The sequence below is a fragment of the Arachis hypogaea genome, chromosome 19 (assembly GCF_003086295.3).
Source record: "Arachis hypogaea cultivar Tifrunner chromosome 19, arahy.Tifrunner.gnm2.J5K5, whole genome shotgun sequence".
NCBI lineage: Eukaryota > Viridiplantae > Streptophyta > Magnoliopsida > Fabales > Fabaceae > Arachis > Arachis hypogaea.
The window spans coordinates 71,395,233-71,403,574 of record NC_092054.1 but is presented as its reverse complement, the minus strand read 5'-3'; the positions used below and the strand labels follow the sequence as shown (position 1 = coordinate 71,403,574).

General features: G+C 38.5%; 1 pseudogene; it reads right to left on the bottom strand.

Annotated features, from left to right (window-relative positions):
- Positions 1–7,831: 7,831 nt before the first annotated feature.
- Positions 7,832–7,932, bottom strand: LOC112781340 (small nucleolar RNA R71; annotated as a pseudogene).
- Between the last annotated feature and the right edge of the window lie 410 nt (positions 7,933–8,342).

Sequence of the window (8,342 nt, the reverse complement as noted above, 5' to 3'; positions counted from 1 at the left end):
ACTAAGCTTTTGAGGAGGAAAGATATTGGCTAAGAAAGCCGTGACCAGCTTATCCCAAGAGTTCAGGCTATCTTTGGGTTGAGAGTCCAACCACACTCTAGCTCTGTCTCTTACAGCAAATGGGAAAAGCATAAACCTGTAGACCTCGGGATCAACCCCATTGGTCTTAACAGTATCACAGATCTGCAAGAATTCAGTTAAGAACTAAAAAGGATCTTAAGATGGAAGTCTATGAAACCTGCAGTTCTGCTGCATCAGAGAAACTAATTGAGGTTTCAGCTCAAAATTGTTTGCTCCAATGGCACGAATGGAGATGCTTCTTCCATGTAAATTGGAATTAGGTGCAGTAAAGTAATCAAGCATCCTCCTTGCATTATTATTATTTTCGGCTGCCATCTCCTCTTCCTGTTCGAAAATTCCTGTAAGGTTGTCTCTGGATTGTTGTATTTTAGCTTCTCTTAGTTTTCTTTTTAAAGTCCTTTCAGGTTCAGGATCTGCTTCAACAAGAATGTTCTTGTCCTTGCTCCTGCTCATATGAAAAAGAAGAAAACAGAAAATAATAGGGATCCTCTTTGCCTCAGTAGAGAGAGGTTCCTTTGTGTGAGTAGAAGAAGAAAAGAATGTAACGTAAAGAAGAGAAGAGGAAAAACTCGAACACAGAGAGGGAGGTGGTGTTCGAATTTTTGGGTGAAAGAGAAGTGTTAGTAGATGAATAAATAAATAGAAGGAGATGAGAGGTGAGAGAATTTCGAAAATTAATTAAAATAAAAATTAAAATTTAAAGTTAAATTTTGAAAATAAAAACAAAAATATTTTTAAAATTAATCTTAGAATTCGAAAATTAAATTGAATTAAATTTAAAATTAAAACTAATTAGTTAATTAAAATGAAATTTTGAAATAGAGGGAATGTATTTTCGAAAATTAAAGGTAAAAAGTTAGTTGGGCAGTTTTACTAAAGATAAAAATCAAATAAAAAGTTAAGTGGTTAATGGAAAGATATTTTGAAAATCAAATTTTGAAAAGATAAGATTGAAATTTGAAAAAGATATGATTGAAATTTAAAAAGATATGATTGAAACAAAAAGATATGATTGATTGAAACTTATTTTGAAAAAGATTTGAAAAAGAGATTAAAAAAATTTTATTTTTAAAATTAAAGTTGATTACTTGACTAACAAGAAACAAAAAGATAGGATTTTAAAATGTAAAGATTGGACCTTTCTTAATAGGCAGGTAAAATTAAGAAAAAGATTTTTGAAAATTAATTTGAAAAATTTTCGAAAATATTAGAAAGAAATTTTGAAAAGGATTTGATTTTTGAAAAAGATTTGCAAAAGATAGAATTTTGAAATTGAAAATTTGATTTGATTCATAAGAAACAATTAAATTTAAAAACTTTTTGACTAAATCAAATCATATTTTCGAAAATTTTGAGTAAAATAAGGAAAACATATTTTTTTTATTTTTGAATTTTTAATGAAGAAAGAGAAAAACATGAAAAAGACTCATAACATAAAAATTATGAATCAAAACACACAATGTATGCAAGAACACTATGAATGTCAAGATGAACACCAAGAACACTTTGAAGATCAAGATGAACATCAAGACTTATTTTTGAAAATTTTTAATGAAAGAAGAACATGCAAGACACCAAACTTAGAAATTTTCAAACTTCAGAAACTAACAAATTAAAAATGCATATGAAAAACAAGAAAAGATACAAAACAAGAAAATATGAAGATCAAACAAGAAGATTTACCAAGAAAAACTTGAAGATCATAAAGAACACTATGAATGCATGAATTTTCGAAAAATGCATAAATTTTTAGAAAAAATGCAATTGACACCAAACTTAAAAATTGACTCTAGACTCAAACAAGAAACAAAAAATATTTTTGATTTTATGATTTTATTAATTTTTTTGGATTTTTGTATATTTTTATTTTTTTTGAAAACCTATAGGGAAAAGGAAGCAATGAATTCAAAGTCCTCAATCAAGATTCCAAGAATCATACCAAGTTAGTCTAAAGCTTGATGGCCAGCCAAACTTCAGCATACCAATTTGAAACTTTAGAATTCATTCTAAAAAATTTTAAAATAATTTTCGAAAACAAAGGGAAAATTTTTTTGAAAGATTTTTGAAGAAATTTTTTTTTTAATAAAACAAAAAAAAAATTACCTAATCTGAGCAACAAGATGAACCGTCAGTTGTCCAAACTCGAACAATCCCCGGCAACGGCGCCAGAAACTTGGTGTGCGAAAACGTGATCATTCCATTCCTTGGTAACGGCGCTAAAAACATAATACGCACGTTCATGATCTTATATTTGTTTTCACAACTTCATACTACTAACCAGCAAGTGCACTGGGTCGTCCAAGTAATAAACCTTACGTGAGTAAGGGTCGATCCCACAGAGATTGTCGGCTTGAAGCAAGCTATGGTCACCTTGTAAATCTCAGTCAGGCAGATTAAATTGTATTAAGAAATTATAGTGGATGAAAATTAAATAAAATATAAAATAGGATAGTGGTACTTATGTAATTCATTGGTGAGAATTTCAGATAAGCGTATAGAGATGCTTTCGTTCCTCTGATCTCTGCTTTCCTGCTGTCTTCATCCAATCAATCCTACTCCTTTCCATGGCAAGCTATATGTTGGGCATCACCGTTGTCAATGGCTACTTCCCGTCCTCTTAGTGAAAATGGTCCAAGATGCTCTGTCACGGCACGGCTATTCATCTGTCGGTTCTCGATCATACTGGAATAGGATCCATTGATCCTTTTGTGTCTGTCACTACGCCCAGCACTCGCGAGTTTTAAGCTCGTCACAGCCATCCCTTCCCAGATCCTACTCAGAATACCACAGACAAGGTTTAGACGTTTCGGATCTCAGGAATGGCCATCCATGGGTTCTAACTTATACCACGAAGACACTAATAACTCAGACTCGGTCTCCTGTATTAGATATCCAAGAGATATCCATTCAATCTAAGGTAGAACGGAAGTGGTTGTCAGGCACGCGTTCATAAGTTGCAAATGATGATGACTGTCACGATCATCACATCCATCATATTGAAGTACGAATGAATATCTTAGAATCGGAATAAGTTGAATTGAATAGAAAAACAATAGTACTTTGCATTAATTCTTGAGGAACAGCAGAGCTCCACACCTTAATCTATGGTGTATAGAAACTCTACCGTTGAAAACTACATAAGTGAAAGGTTCAGGCATGGCCGAGAGGCTAGCCCCCAAAACATGATCAAAGGATCAAAAGATAATCCAAAGATATCCAAAGATCTAAATACAATAGTAAAAACTCCTATTTATACTAAACAAGTTACTAGGGTTTACAGAAATAAGTAAATGATACAGAAATCCACTTCCGGGGCCCACTTTGTGTGTGCTTGGGCTGAGCTTGAAGTTTACACGTGGAGAAGTCATTCTTGGAGTTGAACGCCAGTTTATGTCATCTAAACTCGGGCAAAGTATGGACTATTATATATTGCTGGAAAGCCCTGGATGTCTACTTTCCAATGCAATTCGAAGCGCGCTATTTGGAGTTTTGTAGGTCCAGAAAATTCACTTTGAGTGTAGGGAGGTCAGAATCCAACAGCATCTGCAGTCCTTCTTCAACCTCTGAATCTGATTTTTGCTCAGGTCCCTCAATTTCAGCCAGAAAATACCTGAAATCACAGAAAAACACACAAAAACTCATAGTAAAGTCCAGAAATGTAAATTTTAATTAAAAACTAATAAAAATATACTAAAAACTAACTAAATCATACTGAAAACTATGTAAAAACCATGCCAAAAAGTGTATAAATTATCCGCTCATCAGTGCCAATATTAGTTGTTTTGTCCGAGGTATCCACAATCTGAACTTTCTCTATTTCTCCTTCGGGTTGTGGATGGAGTTCTTCACGTCTCTGAATTCCACCAAGCTCAATTGTATGGAACTCTTCTCCTCTACCTCTGAGGTTTAGACTTTCGTTATAACAGCGGCGTGCCATCTTTTGATCTGCTTTTATCGTAGCTATCCCTTCTGTAGTTGGGAATTTCATGCATAGATGTGGAGTCGAGACTATTGCGCCGAGTTGATTTAGTGTTGTCTGACCTATTAGGGCATTGTAGGCTGAACTTACGTCGACCACAATGTAGTCTATCTTGAGTGTTTTGGATTGGTTCCCTTTTCCGAAGGTTGTGTGTAGCGACATGTATCCCAGTGGTTGTACTGGGGTATCTCCCAGTCCGAACAGGCTGTTCGGGTATGCTCTAAGCTCCTTTTCTTCTAGGCCGAGTTTTTCGAAGGCAGTTTTGAATAAGATGTCGGCAGAACTCCCTTGGTCTATTAATGTGTAGTGGAGATTGGCATTTGCCAGTATGATGGTGATGACCATGGGATCGTCGTGTCCTGAGATGACACCTGATGCATCTTCTTTGGTGAATGTGATTGCAGGGATGTCGGGTGCTTCCTCCTTCCCTTCGACATGATATACTTCTTTGAGATATCTTTTGCGGGATGACTTGGAGATTCCTCCTCCTGCAAATCCTCCGTGTATCATATGGACATGTCTTTCTGGCGTACGAGGTGATCGCTCAGCTCGTCCGACATCTTCATCTCTTTGTCTTTTTCTCTGTTCATCATCTCGAGTGGCTAGATACCGATTTAGTTTTCCTTCCCTTACTAACTTTTCTATGATGTTTTTTAAGTCGAAGCACTAGTTGGTGGAATGTCCTCGGACCCGATGATATTTATAGTATTCGTTCCGATTTTCTCCTCCTCTTTTGCCTTTGAGTGGTCGAGCTGGGGGTAGCTTTTCTGTGTTACAGACTTCTTTGTAAATATCCACAAGGGACACCCGAAGAGGGGTGTAATTATGATACTTTTTTATTTTTTTTCCCGTTCGATCTTCCTTCTTCTTGGATTCTTTATCTTTATCTCGGTAGGTGAAACCGGATTTCGAGGCTTCTCCAAGTCGGAAATTTTCTTCCATGCTGATGTACTTCTCTGCCCGCTCTTGTACCTCATCTAGAGATGTAGGGTATTTCTTTGATATAGATTGGCTGAAAGGTCCCTCTCGTAAGCCGTTAATGAGGCCCATAACGGCAGCCTCTGTTGGCAAGCTTTGTATATACAGGCATGTTTCGTTGAATCTTTCCATGTAGTTGCGAAGACTTTCCAGATCTCCCTGCCTGATTCCTTGTAGGCTGGGGGTGTGCTTGGCCTTGTCTTTTTGGATGGAGAATCTGGCCAAGAACTTTTTGGCTAGGTATTCAAAGCTTGAGATGGACTTAGGAGGTAAGTTGTCGAACCATCTAATTGCTGTCTTTGTGAGAGTCATTGGAAAAGCTTTGCAGCGAACGGCGTCTGAGGCGTCGGTGAGGTACATTCTACTTCTGAAGTTGCTGAGGTGATGGTTGGGATCTGCAGTGCCATCATACAAAGCCATATCCGGAAGTTTGAAGTCTTTAGGGATTTTAGTCATCTTGATTTCCCTAGTGAATGGATCTTGATCCTTGCGAGAGTTGTCCTCAGGGGTAGTCCGGGTAGCCTTTGCTTTGAGATCAGCTTTAAGTTGTAGTAGTTTATCTTCTAATTCTTGACGTCGCCTTACCTCTCTTTGTAGATCCTTGCTGACTTCTTGCTGGTGCTGGCTTCCTTTTTCGAGTTACTTTAGGCGATCTTGTAGTGCTTCTATTACTCCCGGATGTGATGAGTTTTTGTCTCTGTTAGATTCTGGAGTGTCCTTTTGGTGTGGCACCCATGTTTTTGTGCGGCATTCTGTCCTCTAAATCTGAGTTGTGGTCATTATCCTGTTCGTCTGCCATGGTGATGGGATGACTTCCAGGTTCCCCGGCAACGGCGCCAATGTTCTGAGGGTTACCTGAAACTGTAGGTCGATCTCGGATGAGATCTTCTATACTGGTCGGAGATGATGTGTCCGGCTGGCTGGTGGCGGCCGGAGCTGTTGTATCCGACTCGTTGAACTGACTGCACTTCTGATCCTTAGTCATCGGAGGGTGGGGGGTACCTACAAGAGACTCCGATGCTTAAGTTAGCATGGCTATTAAGCAGGTTTATTGTAGAATCAGAGTATGAGTTATACCTGGGTGCTCCAGTGTATTTATAGTAGTGTGGGTTGACCTTTTCGATAAGATAAGTTAGTTATCTTATCTTATCTTATCTTTGGGTGAGGTCAGCTTATCTTCAAGGGAACCGCCTTTATCTCTATAGGCTTGGACTGCCTTTGGATTTGGGTCGTGTTCCTCTATTTGGGCCCTTTATTGGGCTTTCCTGTCGATTTGGCCGACCTCTTTGAGAAGAGGTCGGGTAGCCTGACCTGAAGAAGTCGGTCGCTTTGTCGCCAATCATCCCAGGTTGGATAGCTCGACCCAGGATATGAACAGTGACCATACTTCATCTCTTCTCATGAGCAATTACACCAAGGAATTTGCTATTGATCAAAATTTGAGAGATTGGGTTGCCAAGGAATTGGAATCCAATCACTTCAGATTGCCAAGGAGATCAATGAATGCATTGATTGAGGAAGAGATGAGAATGAACTTGATCCGGAGAATACAACATCTCCTGAGCCCAATGAATCCCCCATTTCTGATCTTACCCATTCTCTTTACTTTCTGCCTTTTACTTTTATGTTCATCTTCCCCATTCCCCATTTAAGATTCTGCAATTTACTTTTCGTCATTTACATTCAGTCCTTTATTTCCAACAATTACATTTTCTGCCATTTACTTTCCCGCCATTTAATTTCCTGCAATTCTCCAATCAAATTTTGCTTAGCTCAACTAGAACATTCCTCCAATTAAAGTTGCTTGACCAATCAATCCCTGTGGGATTCGACCTCACTCTATTGTGAGTTTTTACTTGATGACAATTCGGTATACTTGCCGAGGGAAATCTGTTGAGAGACAAGTTTCCGTGCATCAAGTTTATAGCACCGTTGCCGGGGATTGATTTTGTATCAACAATGATTAAATTGGTGGATAACTAGATTGAGCATTTTTCTTTTGTTTGATTTAATTTCTGTTTGATTGATTCACTTTCAGTTTTAGTTATTTTCTTCCCGTTACCCCTACCCGTTTGTGGTGTTCTCTTATTTGTTACAATTTAGTTCACTAACCCACTAACTGTTTAATATATTATATCACTCACACTAACAGTATTTTTAACAAGAATATTCTCTATCTCCCTTTTGGTTTGGCTTTGTTGGTTGTATGACAGGTAGAAGAAGTGGGGCTTCAACTTCTTTTGATTCTGAACCTAAGAGGACCTTCCTTAAATTAAGGAAGGAAGCAAGAAGAAAGAGAGTTGTTGGTGCTGAGGAAGAAGAGGAGTATTTTGAACCAAACATGGATGAGAATATAGAGAATCATCATGAAGAAGAGGCTCACAACCATGGCAGAGAAGGTCTAGTGCATCATGCTGGACAAGAGAGACGAGTTCTGGGATCTTACATAAACCCAAACCCAGGAAACTGTGGAAGTAGCATCCAAAAGCCAACCATACAGGCCAATAACATTGAACTAAAGCCACAACTCATCACCCTCGTGCAGAACAACTGTTCATTCGGAGGAAGTGTCCAAGAAGACCCCAATCAACATCTAACCACCTTCTTGAGGATATGCGACACTGTAAAGTCTAATGGTGTTCATCCTGACACCTATAGACTGCTTCTGTTTCCCTTCTCATTCAAGGATAAAGCATCTAAATGGCTGGAATCCTTCCCGAAGGAGAGTTTAACAACCTGGGAAGATGTGGTGAACAAATTCTTGGCGAGATTCTATCCTCCTCAACGGATCAACAGGTCAAGAGCTGAGGTACAAACCTTCAGGCAACAAGATGGTGAAACTCTATATGAAGCATGGGAGAGGTTTAAGGACTTGACAAGAAGGTGTCTGCCAGATATGTTCAATGAGTGGGTGCAGTTACACATTTTCTATGAAGGTCTTTCTTATGAATCGAAGAAGACAGTAGACCACTCATCTGGAGGATCTCTGAACAAGAAGAAGACCATTGAAGAAGCCATAGAAGTCATTGAGACTGTAGCTGAGAATGACTACTTCTATGCTTCTGAAAGAGGCAACACTAGAGGAGTGATGGGGCTAAACAACGTAGATGAACTGCTAGCCCAGAACAAGATGATCACCAAGCAGCTGGCTGACCTTACCAAGAAGATGGAGAGAAACCAAGTGGCAGCAATCACCACCTCATCAGCAGCCCAAGAAGGAGTGAATGCAGAAGTAAAGGGTGATCAGGAACAAGCCAACTACATTGGAAACTCACCTAGGCAGACCCATGATCCATACTCCAAA